Source organism: Hyla sarda, chromosome 7 (assembly GCF_029499605.1).
Source record: "Hyla sarda isolate aHylSar1 chromosome 7, aHylSar1.hap1, whole genome shotgun sequence".
NCBI classification, from domain to species: domain Eukaryota; kingdom Metazoa; phylum Chordata; class Amphibia; order Anura; family Hylidae; genus Hyla; species Hyla sarda.
Window position 1 is genome coordinate 227,193,518 of NC_079195.1, and position 22,812 is coordinate 227,216,329.

The following is a 22,812-nucleotide window of genomic DNA, read 5'->3' on the forward strand; positions in this document are numbered from 1 at the left end:
CAACAAGAGCACAAAGATCCGGCAAGGATTAAAGGAAGTGTGGGGTTATATAGGGTCAAACCAAACTAGTACCAATTAATGGTGCGCTGGCCCCTAGAAGGTGGGGACGTGCGTGCCGGCGAACACAGCAGAGGAGGCGGAGCAGCGAGGAGGTGAGGGGAGACCCGCCGGCAGCGTGTGTTCGCATCGCGGGATGCAAACCGCACCGGCACCGGCAGCAGAGAGAGGGATGCGCTTGCGGTCAGCAGCACTAACTGTAACAATGGTGACTGTAGACAGGACACGCTTGTCTTTGTCCGCCTCACCTGTTTGATACCTGGACACTCTGGACCCCAACTAAACCAAATAAGTTTATCTTTGTCTCATCGGACCCCAGGACATTGTTTCAATAATCCATGTTCTTCGTTTTCTTGTCTTCAGCAGAATGTTCGCAGGCTTTCTTGTGCATCATCTTTAGAAGAGGTTTCCTTGGGATGTCAGCCATGCAGACCAATGTGATGTAGTGTGCGGTGTATGGTCTGAGCACTGACAGGCTGACCCCCCACCACCCCCTACAACCTCTGCAGGAATGCTGGCAGCACTCATTTGTCTATTTCCCAAAGACAACCTCTGGATATGACGCTGAGCATGTGCACTCAGTTTCTTTAGGCCTGTTGTGAGAGGAATCAGTCCTGTGTAGGGTCTTTCCCACCGTGCTGCAGCTCAGTTTCAGGGTCTTGGCAATCTTCTTATAGCCTCGGACATCTTTATATAGAGCAACAATTCTTTTTTTTCATATGCTCAGAGAGTTCCTTGCCATGAAGTGCCATGTTGAACTTTCAGTGACCAGTATTAGAGTGGGAGAGTGATAACACCAAATTAAAGAAACCTACTCCATAGTCACACCTGAGATCGTGTAACACTAACATGACATTAGGGCAGTGGTCTTCAACTTGCGGACCTCCAGATGTTGCAAAACTACAACTCCCAGCATGCCCGGACAGCCGTTGGCTGTCCGGGCATGCTGGGAGTTGTAGTTTTGTAACATCTTGAGGTCCGCAGGTTGAAGACCACTGCATTAGGGAATGAAAAGGGCTAATTGGACTCACTTGGGGTGTGAACACTTTTATTGCCAGGAGCTCCCAATGCAGCCCAATTTGTCCTGGGGCCTCACATGTCATGTGACATTGATCATACTGGGCTCATCTTATGTAGCAGAGGGGCCCAGGTGTGACTGCGACCTCTGTACCCCCTATAATACTGGATACACAATGTGGTGATACCTTCTTCACTCCATGGGTCACATGACCTATAGATCTTTTGAATCTTTTCCTGGAATCGCTGCTATTTTTTTAAAACAAAAGTGAATATTCAACCAATTACAGGAAATGTCGTAGCGGGGGTCACGGCCGGGGCCTTTACCTCCCTGCAGAGCGGGTTCCTCTTAATACTTCACCTGAGGACGAACAATGTGCTGCAGGGAATGTCACCGCCAGATGGAATTCCAGATAGAACAACTCAGTCACCGCTTTGTTACTTATCATCACCTCCAGCTCCGGAAACTTCTACCTGGTTCTGTATCGTAAACCACAGATTCCATCACCTTCCTTATTCCGGGAACTTTAAACATTTTCTACTGCAGATTTAAACAAGCAGAGCTGCAGTGTAAAGTATAGGGGGCAGAGCTGCAGTGTAAAGTATAAGGAGGCAGAGCTGCAGTGTAAAGTATAAAGGGCAGAGCTGCAGTGTAAAGTATAGGGGGCAGAGCTGCAGTGTAAAGTATAGGGGGCAGAGCTGCAGTGTAAAGTATAAGGGGCAGAGCTGCAGTGTAAAGTATAAGGGGCAGAGCTGCAGTGTAAAGTATAAGGGGCAGAGCTGCAGTGTAAAGTATAAGGGGCAGAGCTGCAGTGTAAAGTATAAGGGGCAGAGCTGCAGTGTAAAGTATAAGGAGGCAGAGCTGCAGTGTAAAGTATAAGGAGGCAGAGCTGCAGTGTAAAGTATAGGGGGCAGAGCTGCAGTGTAAAGTATAGGGGGCAGAGCTGCAGTGTAAAGTATAAGGAGGCAGAGCTGCAGTGTAAAGTATAAGGGGCAGAGCTGCAGTGTAAAGTATAGGGGGCAGAGCTGCAGTGTAAAGTATAAGGGGCAGAGCTGCAGTGTAAAGTATAAAAGGCAGAGCTGCAGTGTAAAGTATAAGGGGCAGAGCTGCAGTGTAAAGTATAAGGGGCAGAGCTGCAGTGTAAAGTATAAGGGGCAGAGCTGCAGTGTAAAGTATAAGGGGCAGAGCTGCAGTGTAAAGTATAAGGGGCAGAGCTGCAGTGTAAAGTATAAGGGGCAGAGCTGCAGTGTAAAGTATAGGGGGCAGAGCTGCAGTGTAAAGTATAAGGAGGCAGAGCTGCAGTGTAAAGTATAAGGGGCAGAGCTTCAGTGTAAAGTATAGGGGGCAGAGCTGCAGTGTAAAGTATAAGGGGCAGAGCTGCAGTGTAAAGTATAAGGGGCAGAGCTGCAGTGTAAAGTATAAGGAGGCAGAGCTGCAGTGTAAAGTATAAGGCGCAGAGCTGCAGTGTAAAGTATAAGGGGCAGAGCTGCAGTGTAAAGTATAGGGGGCAGAGCTGCAGTGTAAAGTATAAGGAGGCAGAGCTGCAGTGTAAAGTATAAGGAGGCAGAGCTGCAGTGTAAAGTATAGGGGGCAGAGCTGCAGTGTAAAGTATAAAAGGCAGAGCTGCAGTGTAAAGTATAAGGGGCAGAGCTGCAGAGTAAAGTATAAGGGGCAGAGCTGCAGTGTAAAGTATAAGGGGCAGAGCTGCAGTGTAAAGTATAAGGGGCAGAGCTGCAGTGTAAAGTATAGGGGGCAGAGCTGCAGTGTAAAGTATAAGGAGGCAGAGCTGCAGTGTAGAGTATAAGGGGCAGAGCTGCAGTGTAAAGTATAAAAGGCAGAGCTGCAGTGTAAAGTATAGGGGGCAGAGCTGCAGTGTAAAGTATAAGGGGCAGAGCTGCAGTGCAAAGTATAAGGGGCAGAGCTGCAGTGTAAAGTATAAGGGGCAGAGCTGCAGTGCAAAGTATAAGGGGCAGAGCTGCAGTGTAAAGTATAAGGGGCAGAGCTGCAGTGTAAAGTATAAAAGGCAGAGCTGCAGTGTAAAGTATAGGGGGCAGAGCTGCAGGGTAAAGTATAGGGGGTAGAGCTGCAGTGTAAAGTATAAGGGGAAGAGCTGCAGTGTAAAGTATAAGGGGCAGAGCTGCAGTGTAAAGTATAAGGGGCAGAGCTGCAGTGTAAAGTATAAAAGGCAGAGCTGCAGTGTAAAGTATAGGGGGCATAGCTGCAGGGTAAAGTATAGGGGGTAGAGCTGCAGTGTAAAGTATAAGGTGAAGAGCTGCAGTGTAAAGTATAAGGGGCAGAGCTGCAGTGTAAAGTATAAGGGGCAGAGCTGCAGTGTAAAGTATAGGGGGCAGAGCTGCAGGGCAGAGCTGCAGTGTAAAGTATAAAAGGCAGAGCTGCAGTGTAAAGTATAAGGGGCAGAGCTGCAGTATAAAGTATAAGGCGCAGAGCTGCATTGTAAAGTATAGGGGGCAGAGCTGCAGTGTAAAGTATAAGGGTCAGAGCTGCAGTGTAAAGTATAAGGGGCAGAGCTGCAGTGTAAAGTATAAAAGGCAGAGCTGCAGTATAAAGTATAAGGCGCAGAGCTGCAGTGTATAGTATCGGGGCAGAGCTGCAGTGTAAAGTATAGGGGCAGAGCTGAAGTGTAAAGTATAAAAGGCAAAGCTGCAGTGTAAAGTATAAGGGGCAGAGCTGCAGTGTAAAGTATAAGGGGAAGAGCTGCAGTGTAAAGTATAGGAGCAGAGCTGCAGTGTAAAGTATAAGGGGCAGAGCTGCAGTGTAAAGTATAAGGGGAAGAGCTGCAGTGTAAAGTATAAGGGGCAGAGCTGCAGTGTAAAGTATAAGGGGAAGAGCTGCAGTGTAAAGTATAAGGGGCAGAGCTGCAGTGTAAAGTATAAAAGGCAGAGCTGCAGTGTAAAGTATAGGGGGCAGAGCTGCAGTGTAAAGTATAAGGGGCAGAGCTGCAGTGCAAAGTATAAGGGGCAGAGCTGCAGTGTAAAGTATAAGGGGCAGAGCTGCAGTGTAAAGTATAAAAGGCAGAGCTGCAGTGTAAAGTATAGGGGGCAGAGCTGCAGGGTAAAGTATAGGGGGTAGAGCTGCAGTGTAAAGTATAAGGGGAAGAGCTGCAGTGTAAAGTATAAGGGGCAGAGCTGCAGTGTAAAGTATAAGGGGCAGAGCTGCAGTGTAAAGTATAAAAGGCAGAGCTGCAGTGTAAAGTATAGGGGGCATAGCTGCAGGGTAAAGTATAGGGGATAGAGCTGCAGTGTAAAGTATAAGGTGAAGAGCTGCAGTGTAAAGTATAAGGGGCAGAGCTGCAGTGTAAAGTATAAGGGGCAGAGCTGCAGTGTAAAGTATAGGGGGCAGAGCTGCAGGGCAGAGCTGCAGTGTAAAGTATAAAAGGCAGAGCTGCAGTGTAAAGTATAAGGGGCAGAGCTGCAGTATAAAGTATAAGGCGCAGAGCTGCATTGTAAAGTATAGGGGGCAGAGCTGCAGTGTAAAGTATAAGGGTCAGAGCTGCAGTGTAAAGTATAAGGGGCAGAGCTGCAGTGTAAAGTATAAAAGGCAGAGCTGCAGTATAAAGTATAAGGCGCAGAGCTGCAGTGTATAGTATCGGGGCAGAGCTGCAGTGTAAAGTATAGGGGGCAGAGCTGAAGTGTAAAGTATAAAAGGCAAAGCTGCAGTGTAAAGTATAAGGGGCAGAGCTGCAGTGTAAAGTATAAGGGGAAGAGCTGCAGTGTAAAGTATAGGAGCAGAGCTGCAGTGTAAAGTATAAGGGGCAGAGCTGCAGTGTAAAGTATAAGGGGAAGAGCTGCAGTGTAAAGTATAAGGGGCAGAGCTGCAGTGTAAAGTATAAGGGGCAGAGCTGCAGCGTAAAGTATAAGGGGAAGAGCTGCAGTGTAAAGTATAAGGGGCAGAGCTGCAGTGTAAAGTATAAGGGGCAGAGCTGCAGCGTAAAGTATAAGGGGCAGAGCTGCAGTGTAAAGTATAAGGGGCAGAGCTGCAGCGTAAAGTATAAGGGGCAGAGCTGCAGTGTAAAGTATAGGGGGCAGAGCTGCAGTGTAAAGTATAAAAGGCAGAGCTGCAGTGTAAAGTATAAGGGGCAGAGCTGCAGTGTAAAGTATAAGGGGAAGAGCTGCAGTATAAAGTATAAGGGGCAGAGCTGCAGTGTAAAGTATAAGGGGCAGAGCTGCAGTGTAAAGTATAAGGTGCAGAGCTGCAGCGTAAAGTATAAGGGGAAGAGCTGCAGTGTAAAGTATAAGGCGCAGAGCTGCAGTGTAAAGTATAAGGGGCAGAGCTGCAGCGTAAAGTATAAGGGGCAGAGCTGCAGTGTAAAGTATAGGGGGCAGAGCTGCAGTGTAAAGTATAAAAGGCAGAGCTGCAGTGTAAAGTATAAGGGGCAGAGCTGCAGTGTAAAGTATAAGGGGAAGAGCTGCAGTATAAAGTATAAGGGGCAGAGCTGCAGTGTAAAGTATAAGGGACAGAGCTGCAGTGTAAAGTATAAGGTGCAGAGCTGCAGCGTAAAGTATAAGGGGAAGAGCTGCAGTGTAAAGTATAAGGGGCAGAGCTGCAGTGTAAGGGATAGACATAAGGCTATCCTTCATATAACATAGGGATAGGCATAAAGCTATCCTTCATATAAGATAGGGAAAGATATAAGGCTATCCTTCATATAAGATATAGATAGACATAAGGTTTTCCTTCATATAAGATAGAAATGGGCATAAGGCTATCCTTCATATAAGATAGGGATAGGCATAAGGTGATCCTTCATATAAGATAGAGATAGGTATAAGACTATCCTTCATATAAGATAGAGATAGGCATAAGGCTATCCTTCATATAAGATAGAGATAGGCATAAGGTTATCCTTCATATAAGATAGAGATAGGCATAAGGTTATCCTTCATATAAGATAGAGATAGGTATAAGACTATCCTTCATATAAGATAGGGATAGGAATAAGGCTATCCTTCATATAAGATAGGGATAGGCATAAGGTGATCCTTCATATAAGATAGAGATAGGTATAAGACTATCCTTCATATAAACCACTATAAAGGAAAAAGATAACTGGTACCTTAAAAAAAGAGGATGATAGATAAATCCCTTGGCGTAAAAAATTGAACCATTATATATTAGCAAAGAAACACCAATTAGACAAGAGATAATTTTAGTATTTTTTACTCAAAATAATAAAGTGCCCACAAGATAGAAATAGAACGTTATACACAAAAATAGTGATGGGATAAGGGGATAGGGTACAGGTGAAATTCTACACTAGAGTTCCTGCCCATCTAGGTTGGTAGCTCCTAAACTATGTGTGGATGGGGAATTTCACCTGTACCCTATCCCCTTATCCCATCACTATTTTTGTGTATGACGTTCTATTTCTATCTTGTGGGCACTTTATTATTTTGAGTATAAAATACTAAAATTATCTCTTGCCTAATTGGTGTTTCTTTTCTAATATATAAATATCCTTAATATAAGTTAGAGATAAGGACGATTCTTAAGTATTCAGATTCTGCTGACACATTCTATGTTTCTATCTCCAGCTCTTGCAAAACTACAACTCCCATCATTGTCTGGCAAACCTAAGATCCTAAAGCAATCTTTTTTAACCAAGGGCATACCTGGGGGGGGCAAGCCCCTGGGGGGTCCTGAGATCGGCGATTTGCGGCGATTCCGGGCTGATTCGGTTGTGGTGGCCCACACAAAATTTTTTATTTTTTACACTAACATGCTGGTGTTGCCCCATACTTTTCATTTTCACAAGAGGTAAAAGGAAAAAAAGCCCCCAAAATTTGTAACGCAATTTCTTCTGAGTATGGAAGTACCCCATATGTGGACGTAAAATGCTCTGCGGGCGCACAACATGGCTCAGAAATGAGAGCGCCATGTATATTTGTGGTGATTTGCACAGGGGTGGCTGATCGTTACAGCGGTTCTGACATAGACGCAAAAAAAAAAACACACCCACATATGACCCCATTTTGGAAACTACACCCCTCACAGAATTTAACAAGGGGTATAGTGAGCCTTAACACCCCACAGGTGTTTGACGAATTTCCGTTAAAGTTGGACGTAAAAATGAAATTTTTTTAAATTTTTTTTATTAAAATGCTGGTGTTATCCCAAATTTTTCATTTTCACAAAGTGTAATAGGAAAAAAAATAAAAATTGTAACACCATTTCTTTTGAGTATATAAATACACCATATGTGGACGAAAAGTGCTCTGCGGGCGCACTACAAGGCTCAGAAGAGAAGGAGCACCATTGGGCTTTTGGAGAGAGAATATGTCTGGAATTGAAGGCCATGTGCGTTTACAAAGTCCCCATAGTACCAGATCAATGGGACCCCCCAGGGACGTGCACAGACATTTTAAGGGGCAGGGCTTAAAGTGAAAAAAGGGCACTGCTCATAATTATTTATTTAAATGCCCACATAATGATGGCCCAGTGTCAAAAGGGCAGGGGCTCAAGCCCTCTTTCTTGTCAATGTGTGCACGTCCCTGGAACCCCCCACATGTTATCTCATTTTGGAAACTACATGCCTCAAGGAACGTAATAAGGGGTACAGTGAGCATTTATACCGCACACAGGCGCGGATTCAGAGTCTAGTCTTGGGAGGGGCACTATTAGAGAATTTTGCGTTGGTGGACAGAAAATAAGGTGTTTCTTAAAGAACTTAAAATATTACTAAATGTATCCAGTATAATAATCAAATACACCAATTGCCACAAAATGGGAAAGCGCTAAAGAAGTTTTTACAATTTAAAACTACAGCTCCCAGTATGACCTAAGTAGTGTTGAGCGGCATAGGCTATATTTGAATTCACGATATTTCGTGAATATATGGACGAATATTCGTCATATATTCGCTAAATTCGCATATTCATAATATTCGCGTTTATTTTCGCATATGAGAAAATTAGCATAAGCAAAAAATCGCATATGCGAAAATTAACATGCAAAAATTAGCATAAGCCAAAATTTGCATATGCAAAAATTAGCATATGCAGATTTTCGCATATGCGAAAATTCGATGCCAGTCTTACACCGTAGTATTAGAGCCTTCTTTACACCACACAAGCTGGAAGCAGAGAGGGATGATCACTGTGATGTGTACTGTGAAAAACAAACAAAAAAAACCAAATATTCGTAATTGCGAAAATATAGTACTATATTCGCGAATATTCGCAAATTCGCGAATATGCGATATTCGCGAATAAAATTTGCATTGCGAATTGTTACGCCGAGCGCTCCGGGTCCCCGCTCCTCCCCGGAGCGCTCGCTTCACTCTCCCCGCTGCAGCGCTCCGGTCAGATCCACTGACCCGGGGCGCTGCGATTCCGCTGCCAGCCGGGATGCGATTCGCGATGCGGGTAGCGCCCGCTCGCGATGCGCACCCCGGCTCCCGTACCTGACTCGCTCTCCCTCGGTCCTGTCCCGGCGCGCGCGGCCCCGCTCCCTAGGGCGCGCGCGCGCCGGGTCTTTGCGATTTAAAGGGCCACTGCGCCGCTGATTGGCGCAGTGATTCCAATTAGTGTCTTCACCTGTGCACTTCCCTATATCACCTCACTTCCCCTGCACTTCCTTGCCGGATCTTGTTGCCATTGTGCCAGTGAAAGCGTTCCTTGTGTGTTCCTAGCCTGTGTTCCAGACCTCCTGCCGTTGCCCCTGACTACGATCCTTGCTGCCTGCCCCGACCTTCTGCTACGTCCGACCTTGCTTCTGTCTACTCCCTTGTACCGCGCCTATCTTCAGCAGCCAGAGAGGTTGAGCCGTTGCTAGTGGATACGACCTGGTCACTACCGCCGCAGCAAGACCATCCCGCTTTGCGGCGGGCTCTGGTGAAAACCAGTAGTGGCTTAGAACCGATCCACTAGCACGGTCCACGCCAATCCCTCTCTGGCACAGAGGATCCACTACCTGCCAGCCGGCATCGTGACAGTAGATCCGGCCATGGATCCCGCTGAAGTTCCTCTGCCAGTTGTCGCTGACCTTACCACGGTGGTCGCCCAGCAGTCACAACAGATAGCGCAACAAGGCCAACAGCTGTCTCAACTGACCGTTATGCTACAGCAGTTACTACCACAGCTTCAGCAGTCATCTCCTCGGCTCCTCTCTCCTCTGGTCCCCTGCAATCTGTTCCTGTGCCTCCCGCCGTGGAGGCTATGCAGGTCGACCGGTCTCGCCTGACACCTCAAGAGAGGACACGACGCCGTATGGAGAACCTCTGCCTGTACTGTGCTAGTACCGAACACTTCCTGAGGGATTGTCCTATCCGTCCTCCCCGCCTGGAAAGACGTACGCTGACTCCGCACAAAGGTGAGACAGTCCTTGATGTCTACTCTGCTTCTCCACGTCTTACTGTGCCTGTGCGGATGTCTGCCTCTGCCTTCTCCTTCTCTACTGTGGCCTTCTTGGACTCTGGATCTGCAGGAAATTTTATTTTGGCCTCTCTCGTCAACAAGTTCAACATCCCAGTGACCAGTCTCGCCAGACCCCTTTACATCAATTGTGTAAACAATGAAAGATTGGACTGTACCATACGTTTCCGCACGGAGCCCCTTCTTATGAGCATCGGATCTCATCACGAGAGGATTGAACTTTTGGTCCTCCCCAATTGCACCTCGGAAATTCTCCTTGGACTTCCCTGGCTTCAACTTCATTCCCCAACCCTGGATTGGTCCACTGGGGAGATCAAGAGTTGGGGGTCCTCTTGTTCCAAGAACTGTCTAAAACCGGTTCCCAGTAACCCTTGCCGTAACTCTGTGGTTCCTCCAGTAACCGGTCTCCCTAAGGCCTATATGGACTTCGCGGATGTTTTCTGCAAAAAACAAGCTGAGACTCTACCTCCTCACAGGCCTTATGATTGTCCTATCGACCTCCTCCCGTGCACTACTCCACCCCGGGGCAGAATTTATCCTCTCTCTGCCCCAGAGACTCTTGCCATGTCTGAATACGTCCAGGAGAATCTAAAAAAGGGCTTTATCCGTAAATCCTCCTCTCCTGCCGGAGCCGGATTTTTCTTTGTGTCCAAAAAAGATGGCTCCCTACGTCCTTGCATTGACTACCGCGGTCTTAATAAAATCACGGTTAAGAACCGCTACCCCTTACCCCTCATCTCTGAACTCTTTGATCGCCTCCAAGGTGCCCACATCTTTACTAAATTGGACTTAAGAGGCGCCTATAACCTCATCCGCATCAGAGAGGGGGATGAGTGGAAAACGGCATTTAACACCAGAGATGGACACTTTGAGTATCTGGTCATGCCCTTTGGCCTGTGCAACGCCCCTGCCGTCTTCCAAGACTTTGTTAATGAAATTTTTCGTGATCTGTTATACTCCTGTGTTGTTGTATATCTGGACGATATCCTAATTTTTTCTGCCAATCTAGAAGAACACCGCCAGCATGTCCGTATGGTTCTTCAGAGACTTCGTGACAATCAACTCTATGCCAAAATTGAGAAATGTCTGTTTGAATGCCAATCTCTTCCTTTTCTAGGATATTTGGTCTCTGGCCAGGGACTACAGATGGATCCAGACAAACTCTCTGCCGTCTTAGATTGGCCACGCCCCTCCGGACTCCGTGCTATCCAACGCTTTTTGGGGTTCGCCAATTATTACAGGCAATTTATTCCACATTTTTCTACCGTTGTGGCTCCTATCGTGGCTTTAACCAAAAAAAATGCTGATCCCAAGTCTTGGCCTCCTCAAGCAGAAGACGCCTTTAAACGACTCAAGTCTGCCTTTTCTTCGGCTCCCGTGCTCTCCAGACCCGACCCTTCCAAACCCTTCCTATTGGAGGTTGATGCCTCCTCAGTGGGAGCTGGAGCTGTTCTTCTACAAAAAAATTCTTCCGGGCATGCTGTCACTTGTGGTTTTTTCTCTAGGACCTTCTCTCCAGCGGAGAGGAACTACTCCATCGGGGATCGAGAGCTTCTAGCCATTAAATTAGCACTTGAGGAATGGAGGCATCTGCTGGAGGGATCAAGTTTTCCTGTTATTATCTACACCGACCACAAGAACCTCTCCTACCTCCAGTCTGCCCAACGGCTGAATCCTCGCCAGGCCCGGTGGTCTCTGTTCTTTGCCCGATTTAATTTTGAGATTCACTTTCGTCCTGCCGATAAGAACATTAGGGCCGATGCTCTCTCTCGTTCCTCGGATGCCTCAGAAGTTGAACTCTCTCCGCAACACATCATTCCACCTGACTGCCTGATCTCCACTTCTCCTGCCTCCATCAGGCAAACTCCTCCAGGAAAGACCTTTGTTTCTCCACGCCGACGCCTCGGAATCCTCAAATGGGGTCACTCCTCCCATCTCGCAGGTCATGCGGGCATCAAGAAATCTGTGCAACTCATCTCCCGCTTCTATTGGTGGCCGACTCTGGAGACGGATGTTGTGGACTTTGTGCGAGCCTGCACTATCTGTGCCCGGGATAAGACTCCTCGCCAGAAGCCCGCTGGTTTTCTTCATCCCCTGCCTGTCCCCGAACAGCCTTGGTCTCTGATTGGTATGGATTTTATTACTGATTTACCCCCTTCCCGTGGCAACACTGTTATTTGGGTGGTCGTTGATCGATTCTCCAAAATGGCACATTTCATCCCTCTTCCTGGTCTTCCTTCTGCGCCTCAGTTGGCTAAACAATTTTTTGTACACATTTTTCGTCTTCACGGGTTGCCTACGCAGATTGTCTCGGATAGAGGCGTCCAATTCGTGTCTAAATTCTGGAGGGCTCTCTGTAAACAACTCAAGATTAAATTAAATTTTTCTTCTGCATATCATCCCCAGTCCAATGGACAAGTAGAAAGAATTAACCAGATCTTGGGTGATTATTTGCGACATTTTGTTTCCTCCCGCCAGGATGACTGGGCAGATCTCCTTCCATGGGCCGAATTCTCGTATAACTTCAGGGTCTCTGAATCTTCCTCCAAATCCCCATTTTTCGTGGTGTACGGCCGTCACCCTCTTCCCCCCCTCCCTACCCCCTTGCCCTCTGGTCTGCCCGCTGTGGATGAAATTTCTCGTGACCTTTCCATCATATGGAGAGAGACCCAAAATTCTCTCTTACAGGCTTCATCACGCATGAAGAAGTTCGCGGATAAGAAAAGAAGAGCTCCTCCCGTTTTTTCCCCTGGAGACAAGGTATGACTCTCTGCTAAATATGTCCGCTTCCGTGTCCCTAGCTACAAGTTGGGACCACGCTATCTTGGTCCTTTCAAAATTTTGTGTCAAATTAATCCTGTCTCTTATAAACTTCTTCTTCCTCCTTCTCTTCGTATCCCTAATGCCTTTCACGTCTCTCTTCTCAAACCACTCATCCTCAACCGTTTTTCTCCCAAATCTGTTCCTCCCACTCCTGTTTCCGGCTCCTCGGACATCTTCTCTGTCAAAGAGATCTTAGCTTCCAAAAAGGTCAGAGGGAAAACTTTTTTTTTAGTGGACTGGGAGGGTTGTGGTCCTGAAGAGAGATCCTGGGAACCTGAGGACAACATCCTAGACAAAAGTCTGCTCCTCAGGTTCTCAGGCTCTAAGAAGAGGGGGAGACCCAAGGGGGGGGGGTACTGTTACGCCGAGCGCTCCGGGTCCCCGCTCCTCCCCAGAGCGCTCGCTTCACTCTCCCCGCTGCAGCGCTCCGGTCAGATCCACTGACCCGGGGCGCTGCGATTCCGCTGCCAGCCGGGATGCGATTCGCGATGCGGGTAGCGCCCGCTCGCGATGCGCACCCCGGCTCCCGTACCTGACTCGCTCTCCCTCGGTCCTGTCCCGGCGCGCGCGGCCCCGCTCCCTAGGGCGCGCGCGCGCCGGGTCTTTGCGATTTAAAGGGCCACTGCGCCGCTGATTGGCGCAGTGATTCCAATTAGTGTCTTCACCTGTGCACTTCCCTATATCACCTCACTTCCCCTGCACTTCCTTGCCGGATCTTGTTGCCATTGTGCCAGTGAAAGCGTTCCTTGTGTGTTCCTAGCCTGTGTTCCAGACCTCCTGCCGTTGCCCCTGACTACGATCCTTGCTGCCTGCCCCGACCTTCTGCTACGTCCGACCTTGCTTCTGTCTACTCCCTTGTACCGCGCCTATCTTCAGCAGCCAGAGAGGTTGAGCCGTTGCTAGTGGATACGACCTGGTCACTACCGCCGCAGCAAGACCATCCCGCTTTGCGGCGGGCTCTGGTGAAAACCAGTAGTGGCTTAGAACCGATCCACTAGCACGGTCCACGCCAATCCCTCTCTGGCACAGAGGATCCACTACCTGCCAGCCGGCATCGTGACACGAATATTCGCGAGCAAAACACTAGACCTAAGTAGTGGTGAGGTTATGCTGGGAGTTGTTGTTTCACCCATCATTACTGCAAAACTTACAAGTGACTCCAGCTCTGATGGGACAGTCAGGACAATACACAATGATATCAGTGACTACAGGTGACGTCTTCTCTATAGTCTTCAGATGGCACATACCGCCGGGTCCAGCTAAATGTTCTCGCTGAAGAACTTGATGCCCAGACGTCTCCTCACTGTGTCAGCGGATTCTGATCCTTTATATGAAAAAAGTATTATTATAATACTGCCAAACACCATATCCTTTGAATATAATTCTGACACACTGTACCCTCCGAATATACTACAACTCACTTTACCCTTTGAATATAATACTGACACACACTGTACCCTCTGAATATAATACTGCCACACATTGTACCCACTGAATACTGCCACACAATGTACCCACTGAATACTGCCACACAATGTACCCACTGAATAATACTGCCACACATTGTACCCTCTGAATATAATACTGCCACACACTGTACCCTCTGAATATAATACTGCCACACACTGTACCCACTGAATACTGCCACTCAATGTACACACTGAATAATGCTGCCACACATTGTACCCTCTGAATATAATACTGCCACACACTGTACCCTCTGAATATAATACTGCCACACACTGTACCCACTGAATACTGCCACACAATGTACACAATGAATAATACTGCCACACATTGTACCCTCTGAATATAATACTGCCACACACTGTACCCTCTGAATATAATACTGCCACACATTGTACCCACTGAATACTGCCACACAATGTACCCACTGAATACTGCCACACAATGTACCCACTGAATAATACTGCCACACATTGTACCCTCTGAATATAATACTGCCACACACTGTACCCACTGAATACTGCCACACAATGTACCCACTGAATAATACTGCCACACATTGTACTCTCTGAATATAATACTGCCACACACTGTACCCTCTGAATATAATACTGCCACACATTGTACCCACTGAATATAATACTGCCACACACTGTACCCTCTGAATATAATACTGCCACACACTGTACCCTCTGAATATAATACTGCTATACACTGTACCCACTGAATATAATACTGCCACACACTGTACCCTCTGAATATAATACTGCCACACACTGTACCCTCTGAATATAATACTGCTATACACTGTACCCACTGAATATAATACTGCCACACACTGTACCCCTGAATATAATACTGCCCACACATTGTACCCTCAGAATATAATACTGCTATACACTGTACCCACTGAATATAATGCTGCCACACACTGTGCCCTCTGAATATAATACTGCTATACACTGTACCCACTGAATATAATACTGCCACACACTGTACCCTCTGAATATAATACTGCCACACACTGTACCCTCTGAATATAATACTGCTATACACTGTACCCACTGAATATAATACTGCCACACACTGTACCCCAGAATATAATACTGCCCACACACTGTACCCTCAGAATATAATACTGCCCACACACTGTACCCTCAGAATATAATACTGCCCACACACTGTACCATCTGAATATAATACTGCCACACACTGTACCCTCTGAATATAATACTGCCACACACTGTACCCTCTGAATATAATACTGCCACACACTGTACTCTCTGAATATAATACTACCACACACTGTACGCTCTAAATATCCCTCTGAATACAATACCGTGATGTATTGTGGCTAATGAAAACCATACTACCCCAGAAATTCCTTATACTCTGTGCCCCTCATATATAGTAGTAATGCCCCATCCTGTGCTCCCACATATAACTATGACCTGTCCTGTTCCCCTTCATAATAATAATGCCCTCTGTCCTGTGCCCCTACCATATAATGCCCCCTGTGCTGTGCCCCTCACATATAATGCCCCTGCAATGTTCCCCTCACATATAATGCCCCCCAATCCTGCTCCCTCAGGGGGCATTATAAGTGAGGGGAACATAACAGGGGGGCATTATAAGACAGGGCACATTATATGTTAGGGGCACATGACAGGGGGGCATTATATGTGAGGGGCACATGACAGGGGGTTCCTCACTTATAATGCCCCCCTATCATGTGCCCCTCACATATAATGCCCCTGTAATGTTCCCCTCACATATAATGCCCCCTGTCCTGCTATTCAGGGTGCATTATAAGTAAGGGGCACATAACAGGGGGCATTATAAGTTGAAGTACATTATGTTAGCGGCCCAAGACAGGGGGGCATTATAAGTGAGGGGCCCAAGACAGGGGGGCATTATAAGTGAGGGCCTGTTATGTGCCCCTCACTTATAATGCCCCCCTGTCATGTGCCCCTCACATTTAATTCCCCCTTATGTTCCCCTCACATATAATGCCCCCTGTCCTGCACCCTCAGGGGGCATTTTAAGTAAGGGGCACATGACAGGGGGCATTAAATGTGAAGGGCACATGACAGGGGGCATTAAATGTGAGGGGCACATGACGGGGCATTAAATGTGAGGGGCCCCCCTGTCATGTGCCCCTCACTTATAATGCCCCCCTGTCATGTGCCCCTCACTTATAATGCCCCCCTGTCATGTGCCCCTCACTTATAATGCCCTCCTGTCATGTGCCCCTCACTTATAATGCCCTCCTGTCATGTGCCCCTCACTTATAATGTCCCTCTGATGTCTTCCAAAAGTAAAAACACGTCAACTTTATGATGCAAATATAAAGTAGACATATTGTATATGTGAATCAATGTATCATTTATTTGGAATGTCTATTTTCCTTACAAGCAGAGAGCTTCAAAGTTAAGAAAATGCTAAATTTTCAAATTTTTCACGACATTTTTTAATTTTTCACCAAGAAATGATGCAAGTATTGATGAAAATTTACCACTATATTAAAGTAGAATATGTCACGAAAAAACTATCTCTGAATCAGATGATTAGGAAAAGCATCCCAGGGTTATTAAAGGAGATCTGTAGTGCTCTGAACTCGCGGGGGGTCCGAGCGCTGGGGCCCCCGCAATCTCCTGTACGGGGCCGCGGCAATGTACAGGAAAGGTGGCATTCCGTGCCTGCATGACACGGCAGCCAGCACTCCCCTCCATGAATCCCATAGAGATACCTTGGAGGGGTGTGCTGGCTGCCGCGTCATGCGGATACGGAACACCCCCTTTGCTGTACATTGCAGTGGCCCCGTACAGCGCTCGGACCCCCCGCATTCCAAAACGTATCCCCTATCCTTCAGATAGGGGATAAAGTTCAGAGCACAACAGATTTCCTTTAATGCTTAAAATGAGAATGGTCAGATGTGCAAAAAATGCTCTGGTCCTTAACCCCTTAACGACGCAGGACGTATATTTACGTCCTGCGCCGGCTCCCGCGATATGAAGCGGGATCGTGCCGCGATCCCGCATCATATCGCGTCGGTCCCGGCGCTAATCAACGGCCGGGACCCGCGGCTAATACCACACATCGCCGATCGCGGCGATGTGCGGTATTAACCCTTTAGAAGCGGCGGTCAAAGCTGACCGCCGCTTCTAAAGTGAAAGTGAAAGTGACCCGGCTGCTCAGTCGGGCTGTTCGGGACCGCCGCGGTGAAATCGCGGCGTCCCGAACAGCTGATCGGACACCGGGAGGGCCCTTACCTGCCTCCCCGGTGTCCGATCGACGAATGACTGCTCTGTGCCTGAGATCCAGGCAGGAGCAGTCAAGCGCCGATAATGCTGATCACAGGCGTGTTAATGCACGCCAGTGATCAGCATTAGAGATCAGTGTGTGCAGTGTTATAGGTCCCTATGGGACCTATAATACTGCAAAAAAAATGTAAAAAAAAAGTGTTAATAAAGGTCATTTAACCCCTTCCCTAATAAAAGTTTGAATCACCCCCCTTTTCCCATAAAAAAAATAAAACAGTGTAAAAAAAATAAAAAATAAACATATGTGGTATCGCCGCGTGCGTAAATGTCCGAACTATAAAAATATATCATTAATTAAGCCGTACGGTCAATGGCGTACGCGCAAAAAAATTCCAAAGTCCAAAAAAGCGTATTTTGGTCACTTTTTATATCATTAAAAAATGAATAAAAAGTGATCAAAAAGTCCGATCAAAACAAAAATCATACCGATAAAAACTTCAGATCACGGCGCAAAAAATGATCCCTCATACCACCCCATAAGTGGAAAAATAAAAAAGTTATAGGGGTCAGAAGATGACATTTTTAAACGTATAAATTTTCCTGCATGTAGTTATGATTTTTTCCAGAAGTGCGACAAAATCAAACCTATATAAGTAGGGTATCATTTTAACCGTATGGACCTACAGAATAATGATAAGGTGTAATTTTTACCGAAATATGCACTGCGTAGAAACGAAAGCCCCCAAAAGTTACAAAATGGCGTTTTTTTTTCGATTTTGTCGCACAATGATTTTTTTTTCCGTTTCGCCGTGCATTTTTGGGTAAAATGACTAATGTCACTGCAAAGTAGAATTGGCGACGCAAAAAATAAGCCATAATATGGATTTTTAGGTGGAAAATTGAAAGGGTTATGATTTTTAAAAGGTAAGGAGGAAAAAACGAAAGTGCAAAAACGGAAAAACCCTTAGTCCTTAAGGGGTTAAAGGGGTACTCCCGTGGAAAACTTTTTTTTTAAAATCAACTGGTGCCAGAAAGTTAAACAGATTTGTAAATTACTTCTATTTAAAAATCTTAATCCTTCCACTACTTTTTAGGGGCTGTATACTACAGAGGAAATGTTTATCTTTTTAGAGTTCTCTGATGTCATGACCACAGTGCTCTCTACTGACCTCTGCTGTCCATTTTAAGAACTGTCCAGAACAGGAGAAAATCCTCATAGCAAACATATCCTGCTCTGGACAGTACCTAAAATGGACAGCAGAGGTCAGCAGAGAGCACTGTGGTCGTGACATCAGAGAAATCTAAAAAGATAAGCATTTCCTCTGTAGTATACAGCCCCTAAAAAGTACTGGAACGATTAAGATTTTTTAATAGAAGTAATTTACAAATCTGTTTAACTTTCTGGCACCAGTTGATTAAAAAAAAAAAAAAAGTTTTCCACGGTAGTACCCCTTTAAGGTGAAAATGGGCTTGGTCCTTAAGGGGTTAAAACTCCAACTGTCAACCCCAGCTGTCAGGACATGCTGGGATTTGTAGTTTTGCAAGAGGTGGGGAACCACAGGTTGGGGAACACTGGTTTCAAATCTTAGGCCACTGATCTGCCTCCCTCATGCTTTACACTGCAGCTCTGCTTGCTTTTTGCAGCAGGATGAAAAGTAATTGGCAGTCCGGGCATGCTGGGAGTTGTAGTTCTGCAACATCTGGACGGTTTGGAGACCACTGCTCTATGACCATTGGAGGACTTTTAACATGGATGATGGATCCCTAAAGACCTTAGTGATCACCTCAGCTCTGCTACATCAGTCTATTAACCCCTTAAGGACTCAGCCCATTTTGGCCTTAAGGACTCAGACAATTTAATTTTTACGTTTCATTTTTTCCTCCTCGCCTTCTAAAAATCATAACTCTTTTATATTTTCATCCACAGACTAGTATGAGGGCTTGTTTTTTGCGCGACCAGTTGTCCTTTGTATTGACATCACTCATTATATCATAAAATATATGGCGCAAACACTATTTTTGTGGGGAAATTAAAACGAAAAACGCAATTTTGCTAATTTTGGAAGGCTTCGTTTTCACGCCGTACAATTTCTGGTAAAAATGACGTGTGTTCTTTATTCTGAGGGTCAATACGATTAAAATGATACCCATTATTATATACTTTTATATTATTGTTGCGCTTAAAAAAAATCACAAACTTTTTAACCAAATTAGTACGTTTAGAATCCCTTTATTTTGATGACCTCTAACTTTTTTATTTTTCCGTATAAGCGGCGGTATGGGGGCTCATTTTTTGCGCCATGATCTGTACTTTTTTTTTGATACCACATTTGCATATAAAAAACTTTTAATACATTTTTTATAATTTTTTTTTTAAATAAAATGTATTAAAAAAGTAGGAATTTTGGACTTTTTTTTTCCCGTTCACGCCGTTCACCGTACGGGATCATTAACATTTTATTTTAATAGTTCGGACATTTACACACGCGGCGATACCAAATATGTCTATAAAAATTTTTTTACGCTTTTTGGGGGTAAAATAGGAAAAAACGGACGTTTAACTTTTTTATTGGGGGAGGGGATTTTTCACTTTTTTTTTACTTTTACTTTTACATTTTTTTACACTTGAATAGTCCCCATAGGGGACTATTCATAGCAATACCATGATTGCTAATACTGATCTGTTCTATGTATAGGACATAGAACAGATCAGTGTTTTCGGTCATCTTCTGCTCTGGTCTGTTCGATCTCAGACCAGAGCAGGAGACGCCGGGAGCCGGACGGAGGCAGGAGAGGGGACCTCCGTGCGGCGTTCTGAATGATCGGATCCCCGCAGCAGCGCTGCGGGCGATCCGATCATTCATTCAATTCGCGCACTGCCGCAGATGCCGGGATCTGTATTGATCCCGGCACCTGAGGGGTTAATGGCGGACGCCCGCGAGATCGCGGGCGTCGGCCATTGCCGGCGGGTCCCTGGCTGCGATCAGCAGCCGGGATCAGCCGCGCATGACACGGGCATCGCTCCGATGCCCGCGGTTATGCACAGGACATAAATGTACGTCCTGGTGCGTTAAGTACCACCTCACCAGGACGTACATTTACGTCCTGCGTCCTTAAGGGGTTAAAGGGGTACTCCCGTGGAAAACTTTTTTTTTTTTTTTTTTAAATCAACTGGTGCCAGAAAGTTAAACAGATTTGTAAATCACTTAATCCTTCCAGTACGTTTCAGGGGCTGTATACTACAGAGAAATCCAAAAAAAAGAAATGCATTTCCTCTGATGTCATGACCACAGTGCTCTCTACTGACCTCTGCTGTCCATTTCATGAACTGTCCAGAGCAGAAGAAAATCCCCATAACAAACATATGCTGCTCTGGACAGTTCCTAAAATGGACAGCAGAGGTCAGCAGAGAGCACTGTGGTCATGATGACATCAGAGGAAATGCATTTCTTTTTTTTTATTTCTCTTTAGTATACAGCCCCTAAAACGTACTGGAAGGATTAAGATTTTTCAATAGAAGTGATTTACAAATCTGTTTAACTTTCTGGCACCAGTTGATTTAAAAAAAAAAAAAAAAAAAGTTTTCCATGGGAGTACCCCTTTAAGTATTCACACACAAAAAATAAATACATTAGGTTTATTCTACATGTACACGTCATGAAACTTGTATGTGCTACTATTCTTTATTTTTTTGTTTAATAAAGTTTATCGTTGAAATAAAAAAAAAATAAAAAAAATACATAAAAAATAAGCGAAGTAAAAATCTGAGATTTATTTTTAATTCCGTATCGTCTTACGTCCCCCCCCCCTTCTTAAGCCAGACCTTAGTGCAGTGGTCTTCAAACTGTGGCCCTCCAGATGTTGCAAAACTACAATTCCCAGCATGCCCGGACAGCCGTTGGCTGTCCGGGCATGCTGGGAGTTGTAGTTTTGCAACAGCTGGAGGGCCACAGTTTGAAGACCACTGCCTTAGTGTATAGGGAAGCACCGGCCTGAACTTCCAGAATTTATGTTCCTCCGCACGATTCAAACAGATGGAGCGTCTGCGATGTTTACATTATTTTTTGGCAGGGAGCGCGCGGCATGTACCATCATGGCGGAGTTTATAAATAACGCACACAATGGAGTTTGGAGTAGCTGGAAGCACAAATAAAACATTCTAATGTCAATGATATAATAACAGCGCCGCTCACCCACACCCAGGAATGTACTCATTGTTTGGACAGCGGAGAGATGTGACTTCAGGCTGTGCTTTAACCCTTTCAGCAGTGCGGTCAAAAACATCAAAAGGGTATTCCAAAAGTACAAAAATATAAATATATGGCGTCAGTATATGTTCTATTGTGGTGTCTGGGAGAGTAAACGGTGACTGGGGTGTTGCGGTAATAGTGTAGGGTCTGGTGGTTTAAAACCTTGAATTTCGTGACGCCAGGGTGAGGTTTCCTCAATAGTAATGTTCCTACCGCTAAACCGTCCCACAAACGGCAGGGAGAAATAACGGAATGTCCACAGCAGATTTTATGAATAAACTGAAGAAACTTTACGTGCAGCTTTTATGCAACGGTATTAAACATAACAGAGTCTTTTCCGGAGTGAAGCGGGATACAGGTTCCTCACAGGTTTGCTGGGACTTGGAAGCAATGAGCTTTTGATGCAGGCCAATGTGCTACTATTTTAGGATATTTGAGCTGATAGTAGTCACACAGGATTTGGTAGATTGAGCTTGAATAACTCCCGGTTTTGTGGCTGCTGGATTTTAGGCTTTAGGCCTAGCTTGAATTGGTGCTGATTAGATGAGATGTGCTTCTCTGATAATCCGGAACTAAGAGAGAGAATTTAGTGGCTGCAGCCCCTTATATATTAAGAGGGCTGGGCAAAAGCTCATTGGTTGGCAGACCTGTAAGTCCTGACCCAGTGAACTCTGGGTACATCACATGACCTTGTAAGGTCCTTAAGCCTTTTATACATTACAACTGTGTATCACGTGACCACTAAGGTCCTATACATATATTTCCTATACATTAAATTACTATGTAGACACTTTAATTAAGACGACTAGGGGTAAGCACTACAGGAGAGCCCTATGAGACATGGAGGAACTCTAGCTGAGGGGACACCACACTATTTTGTGTCCATGTTTAAGAAACTAGTGCTTAGAAATAAAACCCCAAGACCCCTGATGATTTTATCCGCCAGTCCCTGGTGTCCAGTGTTTTTCTGCCCCTGTCCCTGGTGTCCAGCGGTTTAAGGTCCAAGTTATTTGAGTCCAAAGGCTTTATGCCCCAGTCCCTGGTGTCCTGTGGTTTGATGCCCCAGTCCCTGGTGCCCAGTGGTTTGATGCCCCAGTCCTTGGTATCCAGAAGTTTAATGCCCTAGTCCCTGGTGTCCAGTGGTTTGATGCCCCACCCCCAGTTGTCCAGTGGTTTAATGCCCCAGTCCCCTGTGTCCAGTGGTTTGATGCCCCTGTCCCCGTTGTCCAGAGGTTTAATGCCCCAGTCCCCGGTGTCCAGTGGTTTGATGCCCCAGTCCCAGTTGTCCAGTGGTTTGATGCCCCAGTCCCCGGTGTCCAGAGGTTTAATGCCCCAGTCCCCGGTGTCCAGTGGTTTGATGCCCCAGTCCCAGTTGTCCAGTGGTTTAATGCCCCAGTCCCCGTTATCCAGAGGTTTAATGCCCCAGTCCCCGGTGTCCAGTGGTTTGAAGCCCCTGTCCCCGTTGTCCAGAGGTTTAATGCCCCAGTCCCCTGTGTCCAGTGGTTTGAAGCCCCAGTCCCCGTTATCCAGTGGTTTGAAGCCCC